The 26,967-nt window shown below is 42.6% G+C and overlaps 1 long non-coding RNA gene across 1 annotated transcript in view; it reads left to right on the top strand.

Annotated features, from left to right (window-relative positions):
- The first annotated feature begins 8,454 nt into the window (after positions 1–8,454).
- LOC309531444 overlaps positions 8,455–26,967 on the top strand; it is a 60,091-nt gene continuing 41,578 nt past the window's right edge. The window contains exons 1-5 of the long non-coding RNA XR_014219312.1: positions 8,455–8,764; positions 9,112–9,186; positions 11,767–11,846; positions 22,397–22,510; positions 25,250–25,459. This is a non-coding gene — a long non-coding RNA (uncharacterized lncRNA). The remainder of the gene's footprint in view (positions 8,765–9,111; positions 9,187–11,766; positions 11,847–22,396; positions 22,511–25,249; positions 25,460–26,967) is intronic.

Raw genomic sequence — 26,967 nt, forward strand, 5'->3', positions numbered from 1 at the left:
CAGGAGTTGCCAGAAAGAGGCATACAAGGCGCCATCCAACCTTAGGGACTCAACTCTGGATCTGAAAAACTGGGCAAGTGTGTATGTGTATGTGTGTGAGAGAGAAAGAGTGTGCATGTCTGTCTATCTATCTATCTATCTATCTATCTATCTATCTATCTATCTATCTATCATCTATGACCTCACAGTTTCTATCCTTGTCAACCTATGTACTGAAAAAGTAAAGAGCCCCAGACTGTAGTATTTAAAACAATTCGCTAAGCAACTGGTATTTAATAACACTGTATGGTTATTATATGAGCCAAGGGTGGGGAACCTTAGACCCAGAGATCAAATGTGGCCCAATCCAGATGTCTCAGTCTGACCCTCAGGACTCTCCCCAGGCCACAACTCTTCCTCAGAGACACCCCTCAGTTCCCCCACAATGCATCCTCCACAAAAATTTACCCCTGGCTGGAATGTCTCCTTGAACTGTGATAAGGCGTAGTGCTTGTCTGTTATGGAGGTATTTGGTGTGTGTGTGTAAACACCTGATTTTTGCATAGCTCAAATGTCACCTACTGTACAAAGGTAAGATTCTCACCTGTTGCTCCACCCACTGTTGGCCTCTGGCCATGCCCACAATCAACATATGGCCCGGGAAAGGTTGTCCACAAGGGCATTTGGCTGTCAGGCTGAAAAAGGTTCTTCTTCATCATCCCTGAAAAGGTCTTAGTCACTCCCTCTCTAAACAAAGAGAAATTGGTCAACTGCCCCCTCTTTGAATCCAATAATGAAAGATAAATTTGCTTTGAAACTTGGAAGGAAAATGTACACATAGCAGTATATGTACCAAAATGAGCAAGCTTATTTTCATACATTGGTTCTGATCCAACTAAAGTTAACAATGGTTAAGTTCTTTTGAAGCCAATGAAGCATATTACTAGCGACACATACACAGTTCTGGTCTTAAACAAGCCTACTAGGGAGTAAGCCTCCTTAAACACAGTGGGTCTTACTTCCAAGTAAACATGCATAAGATTGCACTGTGCACCTCTGCTTTCAGTGGAGCTTGTACATGACTAACTCTTAACTGGATTGTGGCCACCATTTGAGGATCAGGGTGCCAGTTCCCTGAAAATTCCAGCCACCTATTTTCTCATGTAATTTTTATCTCTGACATTTTGAGAAAACAGCTCTTGCTTGTACCGTGTTTTTTTCAGGCTGGTGCACTGTGTCTTCCAGACTAGGCTACATGCATCAAACTGTCAGGGTGGTGAGTTAAACCATGTGAAAGGGTGTTGCAATTGATGTTGCCCAGTGTGGTGCAGGATGTCACTGAGCAATCTTTACCTAGGATAGTGATAAAAGGGAATTAATTTGGTAAGCAACAATTGCGCACAGCATCAACTGACTGGATCCTCTTCAGTCAGTGGGATTGCAAAGTTGTCAATGGGAAAGTTCTCCCTACGGGAAGTGCAGTGCTGTTATGAACGAGTCACAAAAATGTGAAAAGGGGTATTTTGAATATTTCAAGGCTCGCTGTTTCTCAACAAAATAGGAGTTGGCTCATTTGAAAAACAGCACCTGAAATCCGTATTAGGTTCGCAGCTCTGTTAGGCCAACCAAAATGCCACGAAAAGTGGAGGCAAGCTCTTGAGGTCTCCAGAACTCTTAACCAGGCTAGATTAGCCTTCTTTGACCCAGTGCCATTCAGTGGGACTGCTAAATTCTCTGATAGGTTGGAGTGCACTGCTCAAGCCTCGTTTGGGTCCATGGGAAGCTCCCCTCTCCCAGAGAGATGCCTAATCTCTGGGTCTCCGGTTTGACACCCACACTGGGCAAAATATTCCTGCAGGGGGCTGGACTCCGTGACCCTCGTCCTTTCCAACTCTTCAGTTCTATGATTCTATAAGGCCTGTCTGTGGTCAGGAAGAGGAGCAATCCAATAAGCAGACCACCTGTGTCCACAAAGAAGGAAATAATAGGTAAAGGTAAGACAAAATCCCCATTTTTCTACATGCCTGGCCCCACTTGCAGTATATTCAATATGACTTCAAATCTTTCTAAATAGAAATCAATTGATGTTTTGCTATTGATTTTGACACAAGCAGGCTTTGGTTCTTACTTGGGAGGCTTCTAGATGGTGCTTAGAAAAACTGGGACTTAGAGGGTATGATAAATTTGTTCTGGCACACAGGTGAAGAACCCAGTGAACATTGAAAGAAAATGGCACAGGAATTATCTGCCGACAAAGCTCACCTAACACGAAAAGAAAAGGGTAATGCATTACCAAATGTCAACTCTTCGGTTCTGAACAGTACAACAATAAAATGAGTATTCCATATAAAATTATCTTTGAAAGCTTAAGTTCTGCTAACCCCCATGCAAACATGGTGAATACCTGCTTTCTGAAGTGTTTTGTTTTGATTGATACCAACAACAAAAGCTGCAGATATTGGAGCAGATTAGACTGCAGATGTTATGTATTCTTATGGAGAACTGGCTTTTCAAAAATTACAGTTGGGAAGGTCTGGACAGTTTTCATTAGTTTTAGAAATTCTGAGAGCTGGTTCACAAGCGGAGCTTGTTGGTGCGTTGTCTGTGCATAAGGAGAGACTGGAGTTAAGTCTGAGCACATCACCCTGATACATATAGAGAATAAATTTGTCACACAAGGCCCAGACATATACAACCACATGTGCATGTAACCCAGTCATGTTGTTGTTATTCACATTTATTAGACACTTATTCCATCCAATGCCTTGAAGGCCCATCAAAAGATAGCATTTAGACAGCAGACATATCTCCTGTCATAACCTCCCTCACTGAGAGGTATTGTATTTCTGCTTAATTAAATATTTCTCAGTTTGCATATCTACCTATATATTAGTAAGGGTAAATTTTATGCAAATACAAGTGGCCACACTATTCCATTGTATTGATGGCATCTATCCCATGTTCTTATTCCTTGGCAAACATCTAATGAACCTACAATATTTGGGCAGTGCTTGGAAAACTCATAAAGTCTGCATTTAACTGAGCTATCCGGCTGGAAACATGAGTGAACAGAATTGGCAGCCCTCTCTCCAGTAGACTGCACAATGTTAGTTAAGATGCATGCCTCTCGTTGAGTTTTATTACATATATTAAACATTTACAGCTGATTTCTCTCTCACCAAACCACCTCTATTTCCTAAACTACATTTCCCAATATAAGCACAAGATGGCACTCTCTTACTGCCTTTCATCCGGGCTCACGCCACTCGTACAGGAACATTGCGCTCAAACAAAATCCCTTCAGAAGTGATAATGTTAGCTTTTCTGCTGAAAAGAACAGCAAATGGACTTCTCAGAGTTCAGAAGTCTTAGTGGGAAAATGCCAGATGAAGTGAAGGCTCATGAAGGCTCATTTTAGTATACAGAGAGAAAACTCCTCCCAAAGTAGAAGGGTAACAATGCAATTTTGTGCACGTCTTCTCAGAAATAAGTCTTGCTTTGTTTAGTGGCACTTACTTAAGTGGGATAGCAGCCTGAACTGAATTACCTGAACTGCTTTGCTCTATCATTCAAGCAATGCACCCATGCAACATTAGAAACAAGCTGGCTTTGTTCAAAATCCACCACGGTGCATGAACACAGACTCCCCAAGTGTCTCTATTTTCTAGGGACAGTCCCAGATTTACAGAAGCCATTCCGATTTCTGATTTGATCCTGGAATGTCCTGTTTTCTCTTAGGACATCCCTAATTTGATTGGAGAAATGTTGGAGGGTTAAGTGACCCCTGAGCCAGGGAGATACAACCTTTAGAAGACGTCAGAGGACAGTCCTGTATAGGGGATATGTTTAATATTTTATGTTTTATTCTCTTTTTATATATGTTGGAAGCCTCCCAGAATGGCTAGGGCAGTCCAATCAGTTGGGCGAGTTCTTGTTATTGTATCTCTATTTTCATCAGAAAAATGTTGGAGGACATGTGACCATCTGGGTTGACAGAACTCCTCAGGGAAAGCCAGGCCCCATTCCTTCTTTGGAGGGCCCTTCGGTCGGCTGCTTTCATAGCTGGCCTGCACCAACCAGGTCATCTGAGGGCCTGATGCCTTGGAACCCCTATTACCATGCCACAAGGTAAACATTGGAGCAAGTGCTACCAGGAAGGCAGTTTGCCAGTTGACAGCCTCTCTGTTGTCCTCACTTGTGTCCTCAGGGCAATGAATGAAGGGCAGGCCAGTCTGTTAGTAGCAGGTATGGTAGACAGAGTCTGAAGCCCTGTAACTGGCAAATGCCCACCCCACCCCACCCCCAGTCCCATCCTGGAATGCTGGACCTGGGAAAATGGGACTGTATGAATCATGCCCGCTCCTTAAGAACATAAGACAAACCCTGCTAGACCAGACCGAAGACCCATCTAGTTTTGTTCTCATGATGGCCAACCAGGTCCCTGTGGAAAGTTCTCACAAGCTTCCCATAGGCATCAGATTGGCCACTGTGGCTACTGACACATGACACCTATGGCCTCGACATACCCATCTGCTTTGATTTTGTGTCCTGGTTTTTTAAGGCTGGCCGCAATGGGAGCAGAACTGGTTGCTCAAGTCTCTGCTCCAACCTCCTACATAAAAGCATTGTAGTCACTCTACCTTGTTTTCGTCATTTCTTTTAGGTGTGTAGCTCTCTTTAGGTGAGAACACCGAGTGTGTCCTTTGGAAGGATGTGAGATAAGTTGTGCTTTGAAGAGGAATAAAGCACCATGAGAGGGAATCTAAATCAAGTCAAGCTGAACCCTTTCACCAGGAAGGACCATACCAGATACAGTGGTACCTTGGGTTAAGTACTTAATTCATTCCGGATGTCTGTTCTTAACCTGAAATTGTTCTTAACCTGAAGCACCACTTTAGCTAATGGGGCTCCTGCTGCCGCCGCTCCGCCGGAGCCCGATTTCTGTTCTTATCTTGAAGCAAAGTTCTTAACCTGAAGCAGTATTTCTGGGTTAGTGGAGTGTGTAACCCGAGGTACCACTGTACTATTAAAAATAAAATAAAATTGAATAACCTCCTCATGTGCAGATGGTATGATTAAATGAACATCGTATTGTGTAGTTACATACAGGTGTCAACTCAGCATACTCTCCAACGTTTCTCCAATGAAAATAGGGGTGTCCTGTTCCATAATAATATTATTAATACTAATTTTACTGTTCCCTGCCCATCTGAGAGGGTTGCCCCAGCCACCCTGGGCAGCTTCCAACATAATATAAAGGCATAATAAAACATTAAATAAAAACTTCCCTATACAGGGCTGTCTTCAGATGGCTCAGGGGTCGGATAACTCCGTACCCTCCAATATTTCTCTGATGGAAATAGGGACGTCCTAAGGAAAAGCGGGGCATTCTGTGATCAAATTAGAAACCTGGACAGCTTCTGTAAATCTGGGACTGTCCCTGGAAAACAGGGACACTTGGAGGGTTTGCTTCAATAGTCCAAAGACAGTTGTACTGCTACACCATATATTTGACCTCAGCCATAAGGCCAAGAAATTCAAGGCTTCCCCATTGAACTAGGGATCTGGGCAGATTCGTAAAGGATAGGTCTAACTATGACTACTACCCATGTTGGTTATATGGAGCCTCTGTGTTCACAGGAAGTCTACTTTTCTGTGCTCTCCAATTACACCATTGGGAGAGGACCATTGCTTCTGAGCCCTGCTTGTGGACTTCCCAGAAGCATCTGATTGGCCACTGTAGGAAGCAGGATGTAGGTCCTAGATGCTTGGTGTGATGTGATGGCACTATTATGTTCTTGAGCTAATTTCCCACTGACTCAGTGACGTGGGAAAGCTCCACTTTGCATTGTTAAAATATAGGAGTGAGAATGCGCCAGAGCCAGGCCATTGTTGGGACTAATACATTAATTTTAAAACACTTTTATCATATATGTTGAAGATGCCAGAAGGCTATGGGCTTATGGCAACGTGATGATTAAAGTTATATTTCAAACAGATTTAAACTGAGATTATCCCATCTGCCTACTAAATATTGTAAAACGCAGTCTTCTGGCGATTTATCAGCTACACGTGTTATATATTCTTTCTATGGCTAGGATATTAAATGCCCAAACCTGGAAAGTTAAGCCAAAGAGTCCCATTAAGGTAGAATTAATATGAAAGCTGTGGAAACACCTTGGGGTTGTCAAATTTATGCAAGTCAGAAACTTGCATAAAAGAGAATTAAAAATGAAAGGGTCATGGCAGCACCTTCACAACACTATAGCTGATCCATAGTCATTTAGAAATTATAAGGGATATCATTATCTTAATACTCAACATGAGAGGAATGAATTGTATTGAATCTTAATACATTTTCTACTAGTAATGTTGTTAATAGGATAAAAATTGGAACCACGATTCCTTTCACCTTTGTAGATCTACATATTCTTGAAGTCTGACCACTGTTCAGTTCTGAAGTATTCAATTGACAACCACTTTCAAAGACAGTAGTGTGAAGTTGCCGCTCTCTCTCTTTTTCTTAACAATAGATGCTTGTATAATAACTGCCAATCATGACATGAGTTGGATTATTGCAAACACTGGCCTGGCACACAGACCATGCACATAATTCACTCAGATGCTGCATATCACTATTTGGCAATCTACATCACAGCAAGTCTTAGGCAAGTCAAATGCAGTCTAATCCAAATTCACATTGGCACCTCTTGAATATTGTATGCATCTCAGCAAGATAAAGTGCATTTCCATGCCATTATGCGGTCCTTTTCAGGTTCCTTTTGACATTATTATAACAAATCCTTTTGTAATTCAAGGTATAGCGCAAAGAAAGACCTTGCAAAACTGTTCTTTCTAGCTATACAAATGCTTTGGCAAGTCCACATTTGAAAAGAACCCTGATTGCCAAAGCTATTCCTACTGTTCTGAGATTATGTGGCACTTTACTTGAGTTTGGGAAGATGGACTCTGAACTTTAAAGTCTGCTTTTACAGACAAAGGAAGATTTCTGTAGATGTGCAGAAGAGAAAGGGACTGTGTCTCTAGCTTTGATTACAGATAATTATGGAACTATTTATCTCAGAGATAATGGCTTTCATCCTAGCCAAATCACCAGATGAACCCTTTTATGTTTCTCTTACATAAATGACTAGTTGCCGTTCACTGATATGAAGAGGAAGTAGGGATAGTGCAATGGGAGCAATGCCTGGCCTGGACTCTACTAATAGGGACGCCATTGAGTGAGTTCAAGATGTAAAGAGAGACACTCTTTCCACCTGCACACCCCATCATCATAATATGAGCATCACATGTACAACATGTCAATATGATGGCCCAGCCCCCTTAGTGCTCTGATACCTGCATTGGCCCTTCTATCCCAAAGGAGACATTGGATTGTCTGAACCCACTGTCATGGTCTCAACTTGGGGGGAGTAACTTAAAATGGTTGCTGTGACCAGCACAGTGCTTTGCTTTCTGGTGTTCTATCACTTCTTGCATTCTTTTTCTGCTTTTTGAAACATACTGTTTGCCTGTTCTTTGTTTTTGTTTTTATTGCATCTCTGAAGTTGCATAAACCACCCTGGGGATTTGTTTGAAAGGCAGGGTGGAAATCTCTATAATACTTAATTGGAAGAAGGCACCAAATTAGTTTCGATTGTGCTTCGGTTCATGGAAAATTATGTCCACTCGCCAGTATGTAGTATTACATGACTAATACAAAGCTCCTGTTAACAAGATGCGGTGAGATGGGCTGGGCTGGGGAGCAACACAAGTCACTCACATGCTGTGCAAAGAGCATGCATTGCAATGGAGCGTGTGGAAATCTCGAGCCTTTGAGAAGTACATTTCACCATAAATTATCCTGTAATTGCTTGGCAACCATTACACTAGCATAATATGTTATTTACAGATATAGTCAAAATTATAATTGTGTCTAAGGTACAGGCAGCTAAATCGGTAACTGAATGATTCATTCCCTAAATGCTTCAAGGCAACGCCAGGTGGCAAATATACCTGGAGCTGTATGGAAAGTCATTAGTATTTGCCAGCAAGTCATTGCCAAGAAGTTGCCAATCTCTGGTCTTGTGTACGATGAGATGGTAAATGTGATAAGACACTTGCTGAAAACCCCAAGACAGATTTCCAATTACTTTCCATTAGTCAGATGGTGAGAGGGAGGTTCTTTCCCCATCCTGCTTCACAGCAGTGACGGTTCACATGAGTTTTGGGGCATAGCGGCTGTGTTAAATTTGAGGATATGGCAGCCCCTAGGCCAGGGTTAGCCAATGTGGTGCCCTCTAAATGTTGGTGAACTATAGGATCCATCATCCCTGACTGTTTGCCATGCCAGCTGTGGCTGATAGGAGTTGGAGTCCAACAACAGGGCACCACATTGGCTAAACCTGCCCTAGACACATAAAACATCATCATCACCATCATCATGTATTATTTATACCCTTCCCATCTGGCTGAGTTTCCCCAGCCACTCTGGGCGACTCCCAATCAAATGTTAAAAACAATACAGCATTAACATACAATTATTTGTGTTCTGTGGGCTGCTATCTTTTCATAACAGCACAACAGGCTATGATTTTAACTTTTGTTACACTCATTCAACCACAACTCTGCAATCTCTGACTCTAGCTCCAAAGTATACTAAGAATGTTATATATCTATCCTGTAACTATCTTGTTGTTTTTTGAGAAAGCTGCATTTTGATCCAATTTTCCCCAAACCAGGTTTGTTCCAAATGGAGAGAAAGAATGACCTAGCAGTGTTTTAGGTAATGCATACACATTACTTTCAGCTGAAAGTAGTGACATGGAGTTTTGATACACCATTTGTCTTTTCTCTGTGACAAGGCAGTTCTAGAGAGATCATAGTTGATGACTATCTCTGACAAGTCAGTTGCATTGTAAACACAATATTTTTGACACCTATCTTTCTGGGAAGCAATACCACTACATTCATAATTAACATTCAAATATGGAAAACAGCTTAAGGGAAACAAATGGGGTTTGCTGTACCATTAACCTTAGCAAAGATTTATTTCCTGGAACTAATGCTTGAATTATATTTTTGATCAAAGAACTTTACCAACATCAATTCCTGTCTGTATCTCTTTTTCAGAAATCCATTGGTCTGGCTGGTTTTTGTCAGTTTGTTCATTGTCCTTCTTGGCTGGCATAGCTTAATCTGTTCAGGGTTAGTGCGTGGGGTACTTACACTGAAACTCAGATAATTGCAAACTTTTTTTGAAGACAATGGTTGATGTGTACCTTAATGCTCCACACTGATTTCCATTTCAATTGCCTCCAAATAAAAACAAGGCATGACTGACATACTAAGATAATTCACAGTATCTGTTGAGAATTACTAATGGGTGCAGACCATTTACACCACACTGAAAGCTATGACAAAATTCCCATTAGGGAAAACCCATTGGGAAGTTTCCTGTGTGAGCTCTATTTAAACTTATAGACCTGAGCAAAAGAATTCCATTGAACATTGTGTGTTGTTGAACAACTCCCACTCACTCTGATTTTGCATCAATTAGAGTGTGATGAAGGTTGAACCAGCTATTAGTTCTCAACAGGTGCTGTGAAGTCACCTGATATATCAGCACACCTTGCTTTCATTTGGAGACAAGTTAAACTGGGTGATCATAGTTTAATTAAAAGATCAGCAGTGCTTCCTTGGGTGTATTACAGATGTAGATCGCTAGCTTACCCACTGTATCCCAGCTGCAAACTGGATCCCAGAACTACTAGTTTTTTGTTTCAATTAAAAAAAGATAAAACAAATTGGCCACGGGGAACAAACCCTTTTGCTGCCAGCTTTCAAAATACCTGTACAAATGGATATAATTCAACCATTTCTCCCAGGTGCTATTTCTTCCATAATCTCCTCTGAGTAAGAGAACATTTTGTTTTAACATACAGAAACCAGAGTATGAGTCACTGCCTCTGCACTTCCAAAGCATTTGATATCCTTATGAATGTACCGTGGTTGCAAACACATCCTTATTTCCAGATCTACCAAGTGCAGTTACTCAATACTGCAACATAAACATATCCTCATTTTTGTTTTGTTTTTAATGGGAATGTCTGTTTGCATGTCTGTATTGTCTTAGCCATGAAACAGGATAGGCTAAAAGCATATCCACACAGGGATGGAAAACACGTAGCTCTCAGGTGTTGCTGGATTCTAACAACTCCCATCAGGGGTCCCAACTTGAATAAAATATTGAGGAGACACAGGTAAGCCACACCTCACCACAAGATGTGGCATGCGCGCGCGCACACACACACACACACACACACACACACTGTGTGAATGGCAATGCCCATCAGTTTTGGGGGACCAGCCTCCTCAAATGTTTTATGAGCACAATGACTCCGGCCCCTAGGAGTTGACTCCTATGACTCTCATCATCCTCGGTCAACATGGCCAAGAGTCAGGAGCAATGGACATTGTAATCCAGCAACATCTAGAGCGCCACAGGTTCCCCTTGCCAGGCTAGTCAATATATTGCTTTCTTTTCTCCAGTAACTATGCCAGGGCCAACCATTGTTCAGCCCGGACACTGAGATCCAGCACCGAGGGCCTTCTGGCGGTTCCCTCATTGCGAGAAGTGAGGTTACAGGGAACCAGACAGAGGGCCTTCTCGCCCGCCCTGTGGAACGCCCTCCCTTCAGATGTGAAGGAAATAAGCAGCTATCTTCTCTTTAAAAGACATCTGAAGGCAGCCCTGTTTAGGGAAGTTTTTAATATTTAATGCAGTATTGTTTTTAACACTTGATTGGAAGCTGCCCAGAGTGGCTGGGGAAACTCAGCCAGATGGGCGGGGTATAAATAATAAATTATTATTATTATTATTATTATTATTATTATTATTATTATTACCTCCTCTTTTACTCTGTCATGAACTGGCAGGAAAACGGGGAGGAGGAAGAGGATTCCGGTGAGGAGTGTAGCTGCGATTGGGGCCCACCGGGGCAAGCTGGGGGTGGAAAAGGAGAGGTTGGGGTTGCAAAAAGTACACAAGAAGTGATGGAGGACAGGAAGGGGATGGAGCGTCAGTGTGCAGGGACCAGAAGAGCAGGACCCATAATCAGAGCCAGGGAGACCCCTGTCTCCACAAACAAGGATGTCCCTGAAGCATAGGAGGAGGTATGCTCTGGGAGGCTGAGTCAGGCAAGGGCCCACAGCCCAGGTGGGTCTTGTTAGGTTAGCTCAGAGAGGAGGTATGTGATTACTCAGCTTGATTAGGCTTAGTACAGGTGAGGGTCACATGCCTCATCAAGCCCAGATGCTACAATCAAGACTCAAGAGAGGGAAGGAGAGTAGAGCTGAGATGTTGTGTCTGCTCAGCTGCCCATATTGATGGACCTCAGCTTGGATGCTCCAGAACCTCTACAGGACTGTGCTTCAGGTTTGACTCTGGACTGTGTTTCCTGACTGCTGGACTTGACATACTGTGTATGCCAGTGGGACTTTCTTCCAGGTAGGCCAGGGTTTCCGGACATACCCTCTCTATTCATTTATTCACCCAATCTGGTCTCCCTTTTTTTGCTGTTGCCAACATTTACCTTTCACTCAAATCCAGATTCATCTCAATTGCACTGTCTGTCCTCTTGCTACCACTTCCTTCTACCTCGATTGTTCTTAAGGAGCTGATAAGGCAGTTTCACGCAGGGCTGTACACCTACAGGTGTACAGGCTGCCAGAAGCTGATGGCATTGACATTGTTTCACCAATGCTGTTGTCCCATTTGTCCTGTAGATGAGCATGTCTCAAGTGTCAATCAACACAACCAGGAAAAATGGGACAACAATGGCAGCCATCACTTGAGACTATCCATTGTGAGTGAGTATCGATTGTGCCTGTTACTTGAGGTAAAAAGGTTCTACCGAGTCAACCTTTCCCTAGAATTAGAGCACTAGGATGGATTTCATTACAATATTCCTCCAAAGGCTTTCAAGAGGCCCACTGCTGTCGTTCTTTAATGTAAAAACATGTTGTTAGTTAGGACAGGAGCATTGTGCATTGTGCTGTTTCCCGTCAAAGCCTTTTTAATATCGGAAACTTTATGAGAAAGAACATGTCGGGTGTGCGTGTGGGAGAGAGTTAGTAATTTGGAGCAAGTGTCTCATTAAAGCCTCGATAAACGCCGCGTAAAATGTACACCTTAATGATTCCCCCAGATTCTCTGGTTCCCGTTTGTTTGGTTTCCCACAGGACATACTCAGTTTTTCACAAGCGCATTGTGATATGGCCTGATTTCTGAGGTAGTTCTGGAACAGCACTCCTTTAAGTCAATCTCTTGATATATTCACAGACTTAAGAGTTCGAGGGCCTGACCGCACTTTACATTAAATGCACAGGCATAAAACTCTGTGGGCCTTTTTACAAAATGTAATGATACTAAGAGAGAAAGTGTGATTTTCATCAGGACTGCAGCACAAGGGGTGGCTTAACTCTTCTCTCTTTTTTGTAATCCTACAAAAAAACCTCTGCTCCACCTTTTATCAGTCAAACTTTGGTGGTAAACTTCCCATTGGTGCCAGTGGCATTTTTAGTTTCTGAAGACTTATTGGGGGGGGACAGTGATGTGGGTCAGAAACTTTTCTGGAATTTCTTTTTTCATTACTTCATTTTCAATTGATCCCACCTGCTTCATATTGTAATAATAATTGGATGTCAACTGCAGATACCATATCAGACCGTCTGATTTTCCATTGTTGTTTTGCTTGAATTTAGGAAATCACTTTAAAAGCTTCTAGCTTTCCTAAATTCAAGCAAAATAACAATGCAAAATTAGATTATTATCTAGGACTAGGGCATCAGAAAATGTTCTGAGGAAACCTACCTACACCAGAGGTATGCCTAAGACAGGTCTTCGGCCCCCTCTACCTGGATTTTGGAGCTTTTCTCAGCCCACATCCTAATTTCAAGTTTACATCTTGTATCCCCAGCCTCTACATCCCGTGGGTGATAAAGTGCCCAATTCAAGAAGCACTGAAAGAAACCAATGGCATGCATCAGTTGACTGGGAATTAGAAGATGGTCATTTGTTCCCTAGAATGCACAGACCTTTCTGTTGTCTTTTTCATCCACTCACAAAAAAGCACTCAAAACAATATTATTGCAATTACATAAAAGACTGCAGTGGAAAGGAATTTTAGATTGCACAGATGAGCCTGGGGGAAAATAAACCAAGACCCTGCCAATCTAACATTGCAAAGCAGCAGAATTCCGAGCATTCCTAAGGGGATAATCTCACAGATCTGCCAGAGCTGGCTTTGGAATACTTGCTGTCATTGCCCTCAAGAACCAGAGATCATGACATCCCCCATTCCCCAAAGGAACAGGAATCCATATACTCTGCATGCAGAGGGCTAGAGCAAGAGAGGGAGAGTGACTTCGCCCTTGTTAAGTCGGAGTTTACAGCTCCAGTGGTGGATTTTGGGCTTTCACATTTCAGCAGTGCCCTGTGCAACATTAAAATTCACACCCCTGCTTCTCACGCTCCATTCTACAGCATTGTTGTGGCGCCCCCTACAGTGCTGCACCCGTGCCGGTGTGCCACCCTAAAACCACCTCTGACCGCACAGTGGCAGCTAGGCCATGTTGTGTGTTTGGTGGCAGAGCAAAAGTTCCCAGGTTCAGTTCCTGGCAACTTCAGGTAAGAATGGGAAAGCTACACCCCCCTTGGAGAGCAGCCACATGTCAACACATACTTTGGAGAGCAGCCACATGTCAACACAGAGATAGATCAATGGCTTGGCTTAATATGAGGCAGCGATCTGTGTTTTGCTCCTGATATAACAACTTTTGCCAACCTCAGCCTCTCTACTGCCACTTAAATGTTTTGATTTCTCTACCTGTTGCTTGAAGCCTGAAGCCTTTCTGGGCTTCAGGTGAGAGAGCAGTGAGTTAGGTATTCATATGTTTCTCCCCTCCCTTCCCCAATAGGGTTATGGTAGACCTTTGGGGCTGTATTCAAAGCCAGTTCAAGCCAGCATAGACCTCTTGAAATGAGTGAACACAACAAAGGGCCCATCCATACTTTTGCTTGACCCATATTTAATTGGCTTCTGCACCGATTAATTCCCTGTGTTCAAGAGCTTTTCATGATGTTCTGTGGCTGTGCCAGAGGTTTCCTGTGAAAATCTGATCGTGCCAAGTGTGTGGAAAAGCTGAAGAGAGATTTGACCCACTTGATACGCTGATTTTAGAAGGGCTTGAGAACAGCTTTCTTTGAAGTTTCCATGTATCTGCAGGCATGGGCAATTTCCTCCCACCCACCCCCCTTCCTTCCTTTCTATACAGCCCGCCCTCACCAGTTTTTAAGTAGTTTGCAACTGTTGAACAGCTTACTTCCAGTTATTGCCTGGTTTGGAGCCGGGATTTCCCCCTCTTTTCCCAAATGATCTCTACATAATCATAAAGCTTGCACTCTAAAAAAATTAAAGGGTCCAGTGTCTCCAGAGAATGGAAAGGGAAAAGAGAAGGAGAAGGAAGGAGCAATGAGTCAAAAATCCCAGAGCACTCTTAGCAAACGCTTCTTAATGACAGAGAGGGAATGAGTCCTGGAAACCAAGAACATCCTTGGCAACCTCTTTTAGGAAGAGCTTCTCTGAACAATGAAAGACATACCAGATGTATGTAAAATCTGAAGAGATTTAAACTTTGAGACAGCCCTTTCTGTGTTTTATGAGTTTTTGTGTTTTGTCTCTTTTGTATGGAATGCTTTTATCTTGTAAGCTGCCCTGGGTTGTTTATTTTACACTAGAAGGGTAAGCATATAAATATGCGAATAAACATAATTTTAACCTTTCCTTGTATCCCACTAAAATACAGACTCCTTAAGGGAAAAACAAGAGCTTAGTGTAAAACAAAAAAGTAAAAAAAAGAAAAAGGAACCCCGCTGCCAACTCTCAGGAATTAGGTTTCATAACAGCAGCAAGGCATCACAAGAGAGAGATTAGATTTGGTTTTAAGGCCATGACTGACTTTTAATATTAGAAGCATTTATTACCGAGCATAATACTTATGGTTGACAGGCATCCAATCTCCTTGTAACCCAACAATGAGGCTTTCACATTCTGAGAGTTAAAAAGTGGTCTTTGAAAAGTAGGGCTTGGAATTTACAGTAAAGAGGAGGGGTGGAAAAATGCTAGTTATATCAGCCATCATTTCCCAGAGCCATTTTCTTCAGGGCCCCTGGAGTTATTAGGACAGTTCTTATGGCTGCTTCCTATATTAAAACTAAAGTACATATAAAAGCACATGAGTGACTCTTTTGTTAGGTCAGCAGCAGGGATGGAAGAGAAATCGGCTGCAAGCAGACTGAGCACAGAACTAGCCTGTAGTTAACTTGTTTGCTGCCGTTGCGAAGTAGTAGTCTTTGCAGCAACTTTATGTGGGTTTCCCCAATACGGGATTCCACCCTCCCAATAATTTTGTGAACATCGTGACATCTGACACAATTTGGTCAGCTACCATAATCATCAGCGTTTGATCTTGGGAAATGGTTTTCAGAACAATGAAACATAATAAAAGTGATTAGATGTATGCACAAGCCTTCACATTTGAACACCTTTTCCAGGATTATTCCGGTAGGCTTTTCCCGTGTCGTTTTAGGAAGAAGCATGCAAGGTTAGCCCAGGATGTTTTGCCGCTTGAGGCAAAACAGGAAATGCCCCCTTGGCTACCTCCTCCTATTCTGTGAACCCTGTTTAAGTAACAGAGGAGTGTTAAAAAAACCTCAAGATCTGTATTTTTACAGGTGATATGGGGTTGGGTGGAGCTGTTAATAAACATACCTAGATCTAGATGAAGGATGAAATAGAAATTAAAAGTCAGTTACATTTTTCTGTTGGTCCAGTGTGCAGGATCAGCAGGAACTTGTGTTCAATAGGGTTTAGGTAAGGTAAAGGGACCCCTGACCATTAGGTCCAGTCATGGCCGACTCTGGGGTTGCGGCGCTCATCTCGCTTTATTGGCTGAGGGAGCCGGCATACAGCTTCCGGGTCATTTGGCCAGCATGACTAAGCCACTTCTGGTGAACCAGAGCAGCGCACGGAAACGCCGTTTACCTTCCCGCGTGAGCGATACCTATTTATCTACTTGCACTTTGACGTGCTTTCAGACTGCTAGGTGGGCAGGAGCAGGGGCTGAGCAATGGGAGCTCACCCCGTCGCGGGGATTTGAACCGCCAACCTTCTGATCTGCAAGTCCTAGGCTCTGTGGTTTAACCCACAGTGCCACCCGCGTCTCTTTCAATAGGGTTTACTTACAGGTTAATATATATATATATATGATTGCTTGTATATTTACTAGGAAGCCAATCTCATTGCAATCTATGGGCCTCAGCTCCAAATGAACATGGCCTAGGCTAAGGCTACAAGCTGCTGAAACTTTCTTACAAATATCTGAGAACAACTAGCACAACTAGGAAGTCTCTCCTGCATTTTGAAACAAAATCAATGCATGGCCACTGAACCTTTGCTAAGAGGACAGATGCCGTTAGCACAGCGTGTTCCCTTTTGCATGTGACATCTGGAAAGCAAGCTGTTTGCTAAACATAGGAATAGTGGCTTCTATAACTGGGGACACTTGGTTCTAAAACAAAACCCATTTATAGAGCTTTCCTTAGTCTTTGCTTTGTGAGATGTGCGGTTAACAGCTGGAGAGAGTCATATGCTCTATAGCCAAAAAGGACTATTCCAAAGATCAAGTCTGACACCTTATTACTGATATGTGTGTGTGTATTAAACTACATAAGAGGGGTTACACAAGAGCTAGGGCAAAGAACAGTATCCTAAAAAGTAGGGGAAGTTCCTACAGAAACTCTCATTCTCTCTCATTCTCTCTCTCTCTCTCTCTCTCTCTCTCTCTCTCTCTCTCACACACACACACACACACACACACACACACAGTGCACAAATTATATAGTTAAGGGGAAAATGTACAACATATTTTGCTAAATAATTAGCGAATTATTAGCATAAGTAAGAGATTATCCCTGAAATGGGGAAGTGGATAGCTTTCTATTCCAGGGCTACATCTGTATACAGCATGACTCTGCATGTCATTCTAGATGTCTTCTAGTTCTTTCCCCTTTGCCAGCAATGCCTTAAGTTGCAAAGTTGATGACAAATACAGCTTTAGCCTAGTTCAGTAAAAGAACGTGGTTTTCAAAGCCCACACAACTAGAGAGGTTATACTCAAATGTGGCTCCCTGCCATTTATAGGAAGACGAGGCATTGGCACTAACAGAGCTCAGAAAGACATCTTTAAAAGGAACTAGAGGTAGCTGGAGTTCAAGCATGTTGAAAAAGGAACTAATTCCTGTTCCTACTCATCCCTTTACAAAACAAACTAGTTAAGTTCAGTCAGTTCAGTTCAAGTCAATCGAAATGATCATCTGCATCCCCACTCTAGCATCCAGAATGGAAGAAGCTATGGTGCTGAAGTACCGTATTTTTTGCACCATAACACTCACTTTTTTCCTCCTAAAAAGTAAGGGGAAATGTCTGTGCGTGTTATGGAGGGAATGCCTACGGGTGGCATGCCTACGGAATTTCCTCCTCTAAAAACTACGTGCGTGTTATGGTCGGGTGTGTGCTATAGAGCGAAAAATACGGTAGGTCAGCTAATATATGAAGGGTGGGGGAGGAATGGTAGGCAAAAAGAAGATTCTGAGAGGAAGGCAAATTTTACCTTGCATATTATAATTCTCTCTCTCTGCTTCTCTTGGCATATTGCACTAATGCCCCAACCCAATGGCCATATTTTGCATGTGAGAATGCTTGTTCAAGTGCATTCTCTGAGGCCAAATAATAAGTTCATTTCTAAAAGTCAAAGTAGAACTCTAACTACTAGATCAGATATTCAGCATTCAGATGTGCCTACCAGGTTGAATGGGACCACTGCCTCAGATTTTCCCAAAACACAAAACAATTTTTCCTCTCACAACTAGCTGCCCCTGACATGGGCCCACATTTTAGGCTAAAGCAGAGAAAGTCTGAGCGAGTCATAAATCCATTATTCATCTTTCTAGTGAAATATCTCTGCACGATGCCCTCCAGGAATTGGCAGAAGATGCAGAAATTAACCAAAAAACATGGGAAGCGATTGCATGAATCATTCACAAACCCCTTTGCACTCTATTCAAGAAGGATATAAGAAACTTGCTAAGGAAGACCACTGGTCCATCTAGCTCTGTATTGTCCACCATTTTGGACAGCAGCTCTCCAGGGTTTCAGAGAAGGGTGACCTCAGTCCTGCCCAGAAATGCCAGGGAGTGGACCAGGAACCTTCTGCATGCAAAGCAGATGTGCTACCTCAAAGCCACAGCCCCTTCCTGTAATGGTGCAACTCCTCAGAAGTTCGATATACATCTAGGTTGAAGGCTAACAATGATTTATCTGCCATTAGAAAGGAAGGAAATATATTAAGGTAACTGATTTGGAACTTGTCCACTGATATTTAGTTCAACATATGCAATATGCCACTAAGAAACTGTTGGGATACTGCCAGGGAGCCAAAGTCCATCATGGCCCCACGTCGCCTCCGGACGTCCATCGATCTCCCGTAGACACGCAGTATCAGCAATTAGCGACACGAGCTCCAGAAATAGCTTGCCACTTTCCAGAGCTGATGCACGCTCTTATCAGCAGATAATGCACAGCGAAAGATGCACGCAGGAGAGCATTATTTATAAGTTTATTCTGCGTTAGTCAGAACAGAGAAAAAACATGACCGCCTGCTTCAGCGTTCAGGCACCGAGAGAGAGAAACGAAAGCAACAGAAAACATAAACTTCCTGTCAACAGGAAATACGCAGACTCTGTGACTCACAAAGCCTGCTCCCTTTTAAGGTGGAACGGAAATATCCTAACATCAACATCCCTATTTCCTATTGCAATAAACAAAGCTGGTATTATGAAGTTTTGTTGCACAACTCGGGTTACCTTTCCCTGCTTTCCCCCAGGCACACATATTTTGCACACATATTTTGGACAGTCGTGTCATTTCTGCTTCAAGAGTCTTTCAGCTGGAAGTGAATGTTGCTTTGTCTCATGCGCCCACGCTGCATTCAGCTGGCAAACTGACTTCATCCTAATCAATTTAGAATCACAGATTGGAAGGGAGTTGGAAGGGACCACAAGGATCATCTAGTCCAACTCCCTGAATGGCTTTAACTGCCAAATTAGATATCAATTGTCACCAAGCCTCGGAATCGGCTTGATTTATCATATTCCTGAACAGACTTGATCTTGCAGCCTTGTGACTTGTGATTCGGACCCCTCAAATCACATTGCCGCTTCGCATCACACATAGGACTGTCTAGATCACATCTGAACAAGAACTGAGGAGGCAAGATAGGGACAAAAGGGCAAAATTAAAGGATAAGAGAATATATGGAGCAATATATTAGAGGACCAGATAATTGCAAGGTGGGAATCTGTCTCAATCAATGTCATGTCTGAGCCTGTGGAAAAAATCCTGTGCTTAAAAATGCCCCCACAGACAGAGCTTTTACCCTAAAGCTCAGTGTTGGAGGAAATAATATTTTATTTATTTTATTTTATTTTATTTCACAAAATTTATACAGCACACTGCTTGATTGTAAGAGACCTCAAAACAGCTTACAGAAAGATACAACAAGAAAAATGAGGGGGGGGGGGAAGTACAGCAATAGTATAAGACATACAAAAAAGTTTTTTCCTGCTCCACAGTCTAGGACCCAAACCAATGGATTTGAGTTAAAAGAAAGGAGATTCCATGGACTCTCCTTCCTTGGAAGTTTTTAAGCAGAGGTTGGATGGCCATCTGTCATGGATGATTTAGCCGATATTCCTGCATTGCAGGGGGTTGGGCTAGATGACACCTGAGGTCCCTTCCAACTCTATCATTCTATGATCCCTGCAACATTGCACCAATAGATCTACTGCTCATTCCTAGAAAAACACAGCAATGCTAAGGTTTGGTCGACCTTATCGGAAAGCAGAGACACCATTTTTAATTCTTCCTATGACCTCAGGGACCGATATAAGAATTATCTTTGCTGGGAAATTGCTTAAAGTCACATCATAAATCATTCGGGGTTACGTTCAGCAAGAGAGCTGGCTTTAGTTGTTATCATTTTAACTGTAAAATGTGACAAAACTGAACACTGTATGGTCAAAGGCTCTGCTTTGCATAAATGTCAAGCTTTCGTAAAACAAAAAAAAAGTATGATGTGACGCTTCGATACTGCTATAAACAGGGGTGAAACAATCAGTTACATATGGTGTTTGAGTTTTAAGTAGCAGCGATTCACACTTGCGCCAGAGTTTACCATTTACAATTGACGTAATGTTAGCCATGTCTTGAGTCAAGAAAATGCGATTCAGTTTTTCAGCTTAGTCCTTCAAATGTATCTTGGGTAGGGATGGAGAAATTCAAGCCTGGCCACTGTTCAGAGTTGCTTCCAGTCAGTGCATAGCAATTGGGGGGAAGTCTCTTGTTTTTATTGTGTTATCTTTTGCTAAACTTCAACAGAAAGTTTTGAGCATTTAGTTTATTTTTGTGTCCTGTTGCAAAGAGCTGTGCTGATGTCTGAGTTGGTTTCCCCCCACCCCCACCCCCTGTATAGCACTGGCATTTAAATCTGCCAGCATATCCCTATTAAATGCCTGCTTTCTTTCAGAATTTAACATGGGGGGGGGAGTGTTGTAAAGTGGGCCTGATCGCTCCTGGTGTGCTTGTGCCAAATACTTTCAGACTGTCACAGACAGCTGGTGTTTTTTCCTTCCATATGGAAAGGTCAGATATTTATGCGGTGACAAACGTGACAGCACATTTTCACTTTAGCTCAGTGCAAATTTTGTGGAAGTTGCTGTGATGTGAATAATGAACTACTAGGCTGCAAGTAATCCAGTCTGCCGAACGCTGTCGGTGACGGGTGAACTGCCAAAGGTTGAAAGGTTTTTCCTCTGGAAATGAAGATGAGCTGTTTCCATCACAGTTTAGCCCAGCTTCTCTGAAAGGATACAAGATGGATAGCTTAATTGCTTCTTGATTCCAAAAAACGGTTAGGCAAAAACAAATAGAAAATGGCAGGGACTTTCATGCAAGTTTATGATGGTCCAGTCCAGAAATAATTTTGTCTCAACTCTCATGTGCATTTGGCCTTGATATAAAACAACAACAGCAACTGCTAGGGCTGAGAAACATGTCCTAACTAGACTATTTAATATGTGCAGTCTTTAGCTATCCTTTCTTCAAAACTTCTATTGGAGGTTAATTATTGTGGAAGGGAGTTGTGAAAGAGAGACTGTAGACTAATTCCTACAAACCATAGACTACTTGTTCCTTTCCAGTGCTAGAACAGTTGGTGTCCTTTTCCACCTACCCACACCTCAAGTACTATACGGTGTGAGAATTTAGCAAAGTGGAGAAACTGGACTCTAGATCTTGTTGGGGAAAGCTCCCATGATCTCTGGCCCATACTAACTGGGGAGCCGGAGTTCAACAACACTTGAAGGACCACCATTTCTTCAGCATTGATTTAACACATAACAGCCATATGTCTTGTAGCTCCATTTACTTCATGAGAGATTGCACAGACAGGGCCATCCCATGTATGGCCATGTCTTTACCTGAGATGTTGGGGGGACTGACAGACTCCCACTCCCCCTGCAACACGGTCCACCATCCAGTTTGAAACCATACAGGACCTGTTAGCTTTGCAAATGTACTAGCAGATTTTTTGAAATTGCTGCCCCACTTCTGAGTAAGCATGCCTAGGAATGCAGCGTTCATTAACCTTTTAAAAATGGATGCCAAATGTACGATTCATTTTTCTTGGGATGATGCATATTACTGACAAGACAAAACTTAAATCATTTATTATTTTTTATTTTGCACACAGTGGATAACCAGCGGGCATCGCCATGGAAACATAGTCACTCTGTTTGAGTTTCATCGCTCTCTGTCCTTCTAGAAGGCATCCTGTTTTCTTCACACTTGACAGTTTCCTTTTGGCAAGTGGCCGTCCTGAATAACAGGACAACTTGTGTTAAGTTGCATTAATCCATATCTGGGAAAGCCAGTTCTTTCCTGGCAGTTCTTAGGCCTCCGGCAGCAATGATACTGCAGTATTACCAGCTGGAATGAGGGGGGATGTCAACAAAACTGACACTGCAGAGAGGTTTTAGTAGAGTCTCTTGGAAATAATGACCTTTCTTTTGTTCACTCCAAGCCTTTGGGACAGGTCAGAAAACACATTAGATTCCTTTACTAGCACAGAGTTGATCTGTGTTTAATATTGGCAGAAAGGCTTCATGAATCCTCTACAGGCACTTTAGGCCCCAGGAATGTGCAGTTAATTAAAGCAACTCAACTCTATTATGTTGCAGTGTCTCGAAGAGAGGTTGGCGATGAAGAGAGCTTCAGAAAACAGCACGAGCTTTTAGGCATCCTTCACTCCATTCTGGGGAAGCTTTGAGTTTCTCTCCCACAGCGAGAGAGAGGTAAGAAGGCACACTTTAATTGCTATTGAACACTGAGGCCAACTATATACTGATACATTGCCCAGGCATAATTTATTTGATCTGATATTATTTTAAAATCTTTTTACTGAGCAGTGTACCAATAAAACCTCTGGGGGTGCCTTGATTTATCATCAAATGGGAACGAAACACATGGAAGTGTAAAGCAGGAAGGAAAAGACAGAGCCATTGAAAGACAGCTCCCCAGGTGCTGCAGACTTGATGTAAATGCTGCATTGTATTTGAGATCATTTAAAGAAACAAAAGCGTAGAGATCATTCAGAAAGCAAAAGTGTGCTGTTTCATTCCAGGGCTGGCCCTATCATTAGACAGAGTGAGACAGTTGCCTCAGGAGGGAAGATTCTCCTGGCCATTTCTCCTATCACAGTCCGCACCAGCTATTCTCCTGTATTGGAGATGAGAGCTGTGTGTGCCATTCAGTCTGTCTCATACACACCCCAAATAGGCTTCTGATAGTTGCAGTGGAAGATTCCTTCCAGTTGTCAGGATCAAAGTAAGTGAAATTCAGCTGCCTCCCCCAGTCATAAATAATTTTTTTAAATTTATATCCCACCCTTCCTGGTTCAGAAAACCGGGCTCAGGGCGGGTAACAACAAATTTAAAACACTTAATTGATGCAACAAAAAACCAGCATAAAATACAGTATAAAACATGAATACCAATAAATTCAGAATTCAAAAATCAACTTAGCAGGGAAATCCATCCAGTAAACATTAGATGATCACCAGGGCTAGCTGGCTAAATTAGTCCTATTTGGGCCACCAAGGAGACTAGGGGAGAATTAGAATTATGCACAGAGCATGGGGAAAGCATCATGTTCTTTGCCTCAGATAGCAAAATGTCTTGGGCCAGGCTTTGGGCTGTTCTTGTATCTCAGTGGAGAGACAAGTTTTCCATCTTTATGAAAAGGAAAGAGAATTTCATTCTATCCATTGAAGATTCAGGTATGCAGCATATCCAGGTACGTATTGGTTGTGCAGAGGTGACTGTCTTTTTAGGCTTTGGTGTAGCTCACGGATCACTAAATGAGCTTGTTGAAGAGTGTTGGGAGAACTCAAGAGCTTGCCACAGTTTTGTGCAACAATGTTGTGACGCTTTGGTTGGACTTAATAAAGGAATTGCTCAGCTGTGGATTTCATAGTTTTTGCTCATCATGCAGCACACAGATGGTACATTGGTGTTTTAGAAGCCTGCAGGTCAAGACTTTCCTGCCTTGATGAAGACTGTACCCATGATGACAAGGAAGAGATTAAGCCCAAGTGCACATGCCTTGTTCACTTTCATGTCTGGAGGTGACGTCAACAAGGCATTCTTGAGGGAGAACAATGCCCAATTAGTCTTGAAAGCTGAGGCTGGAAAGACAGAGAGACATGACAGTGCCGAGGGCCTTCTGGTGGTTTCCTCGCTGCAAGAGGCCAAGTTACAGAGAACCAGGCAGAGGGCCTTCTCGGTAGTGGCACCCGCCCTGTGGAACACCCTCCCACCAGATGTCAGAGAAAAACAACTACCAGACTTTTAGAAGACATCTGAAGGCAGCCCTGTTTAGGGAAGCTTTTAATGTTTAATAGATTATTGTATGCCTGTTGTCTTTGTCCATGGAGTTTTCTTGGCAGGGATACTGGAGTGGCATGCTGGTTCCTGCTCCAGGTAGATCACGTTTGGTCAAAACTCTCCACTATGACCTGTCCATCTTGGGTGGCCCTGCACGGCATAGCTCATAGCTTCACTGAGTTATTCAAGCCCCTTCACCACGGCAAGGCAGTGATCCATGAAGGGGGGAGGCAGTGGAAGATAGGAGTGCCTGGCGTGCTCTGGTCCATGGGGTCACGAAGAGTCGGACACGACTAAATGACTAAACAACAACAACAACAGATTATTGTATTTTAACATTCTGTTGCAAGCCACCCAGAGTGCCTGGGGAAACCCAGTCAGATGAGCGGGGAAGGAGGGATGGAAGGAAGGAAGGAAGGAAGGAAGGAAGGAAGGAAGGAAGGAAGGAAGACTTGCTCTCTGTGAGAATCCAAAGTTATGATTTGGGTGCCCCCCTGAAACCTAGTGAGGCAGCAGGATTTGCTAGAATGTTAATGACATGGACCTTCTATTTTCTACTCAGCCTGTGTGTGTGTGTTGACCAAATTGCAGGAGGCAGTGGAAGACAGGAGTGCCTGGCATGCTCTGGTCCATGGGGTCATGAAGAGTCGGACACGACTAAACGACTAAACAACAACAACAAACTATATATATATATATATATATATATATATATATATATATATATATATATATAATGTCAAAACAAAATAAAAAAGTTCCTTTCAGTAGCACCTTAGAGACCAACTAAGTTTGTTATTGGTATGAGCTTTCGTGTGCATGCACACTTCTTCAAATACCACATGAAAGCTCATACTAATAACAAACTTAGTTAGTCTCTAAGGTGCTACTGGAAGGAACTTTTTTATTTTGTTTCGACTATGGCAGACCAATACGGCTACCTACCTGTAACTGTGTGTGTGTGTGTGTGTGTGTGTGTGTGTGTGTGTGTGTGTGTAACTCAACCTTATATCACAGAAATGGCGTAGTCTTCAGTGACCAGCATTTCAAGGAAGCTAAACTCAAGTTTTGCAGTGGGACCCCTGAGATCCCTTGCCATTCTGGTATCAGCGAATACATAACAATACACTTTTGTCAATTTCTCTGCAGTGTGAGAAACTCAAGCAAAACATGTTACCATAGTGATCCACTGTCTCTGGGAGAATCAAGTGGCCTCATACCATTCTTACATTATTTTTCTAACAACTGCTAACAACTCAAGGGCTGGTATATCTTTATAACTGTGTACTTTCTAAAGCTAAGCTAACAGAAACGAGACACGCTCCTATAACGTCACGATAAGGCATTTAACGGCAAAAGGTAAATGTGCTTTGCTGTGGCTATAAATGAAGTTTGGTGTGCATATATTTATCTGTAGTGTTTATAGGCTGTCCTATAAGAAGAAATCTCCAGTGTGGCTTCATACATTCATACATGTCTATATTATCTTTCTTGTGTGTTTAAATACATAGCTCTACCCTCTACCTGGAACAATGATGCACAAGGAGAGGATTTACTGTAGAGAATTGCATTGCAGGGCTTTGCTCCTGCGAATTAATTGGGACAGTGATGCTGATACCAGTCTTGCTTTCTGCCTGTCCTATGGGTGTTCCTGTTCCACATGGGATGGACATTTGGAATTTGCTTCTGTGCTCCTTTGGGAAATTCTAAAAATGCACACATCCTGCCATGATAAATTTCCACATTTCTCCTGACAGTTTTTATCAGATTGCTGCATCGACTCGTTTGACACGTGAAGACTGAAAAGTACTCTGGCATTTCTTTTCTACATACTGATCCCCCCCCCCCATGAACACGGAGCTGGTATTTGTTGGAGGTCATTAAAACACTGCCTGCAGAGTCAGAGTTTTAAATCAGGCCAGAGCTCACATGCCAATCTGACCCGTTCCTGGTGGTGGCTGATGCTGGCATAAAAAGATTCACACGGAATCAAGTGACCCAAGTAAAAGTACCAGGCAGAGAGTGGAGCTATGCTACATACTGTAGTAGTAGAATTGGTTACTCGTCACGTAGTGGTAAGTCACTCACATGTTACAGAATGTTGCCCTCAGTCTGGGGATCAGGCTGCCTCAAATTCAACCGCATGGTTCTAGGAGTTGTAGATATGTATGCATCTTAATCTAGCAAAACATCACCACCCAGTATTATTACTACCAGTATTAATACTGGTAGTAATAGTATTATTACTACTACCAACAGACTTATTACTACCAACAGCCATAATTAATCCCACTTCTCATCCAGTGGGGCTGTTCCTCACTTTAATTAAAACTGCATCTGATTCCTGAATGCTGTGTTTTTCATTGTACAAATTATGGTTCACTGTGTGCTCTAGACAGATTTTTGCTTAGGGCTTTCCCCCCCCAGCCAGAATTTACCAGAAATCAGTTCTGGCACTTCTTGAGTGGGTGCCATTGCCATTATCAGAGAACGAGGGAGGCATCCATGATGCGTTCCAGCACCTGTTTTTCTAAAAAAATAGCACTGCTTCTGCTACAGGGACAATCAGAAGCCACATAACATAAATGGTTCGTTTGAATATAGGGAAATAATATGCCCTCTCCGCAGGAATGATTTTGTCACACTATTTTGTACTGCTATGAGTGAGTGAACCCCACAACTTCATGAGTGTCAATTATAGAATTATAAAGAGTGATCTGTCCTAACCTGGCATCCTCCGGTTGTTTAGGAGTGCAACTTGCAGCAGCACCAGCCTGCAGGCCCAATGGCTATTGATGGGAGCTGAGGTCCAAAACATCTGGAAGGCACAAGGTTGAGCAAGGATGAGCAAGGGTATGGCAACTGGA

This window comes from Podarcis vaucheri, assembly GCF_965113315.1.
Source record: "Podarcis vaucheri genome assembly, chromosome: 4".
Lineage (NCBI taxonomy): Eukaryota > Metazoa > Chordata > Lepidosauria > Squamata > Lacertidae > Podarcis > Podarcis vaucheri.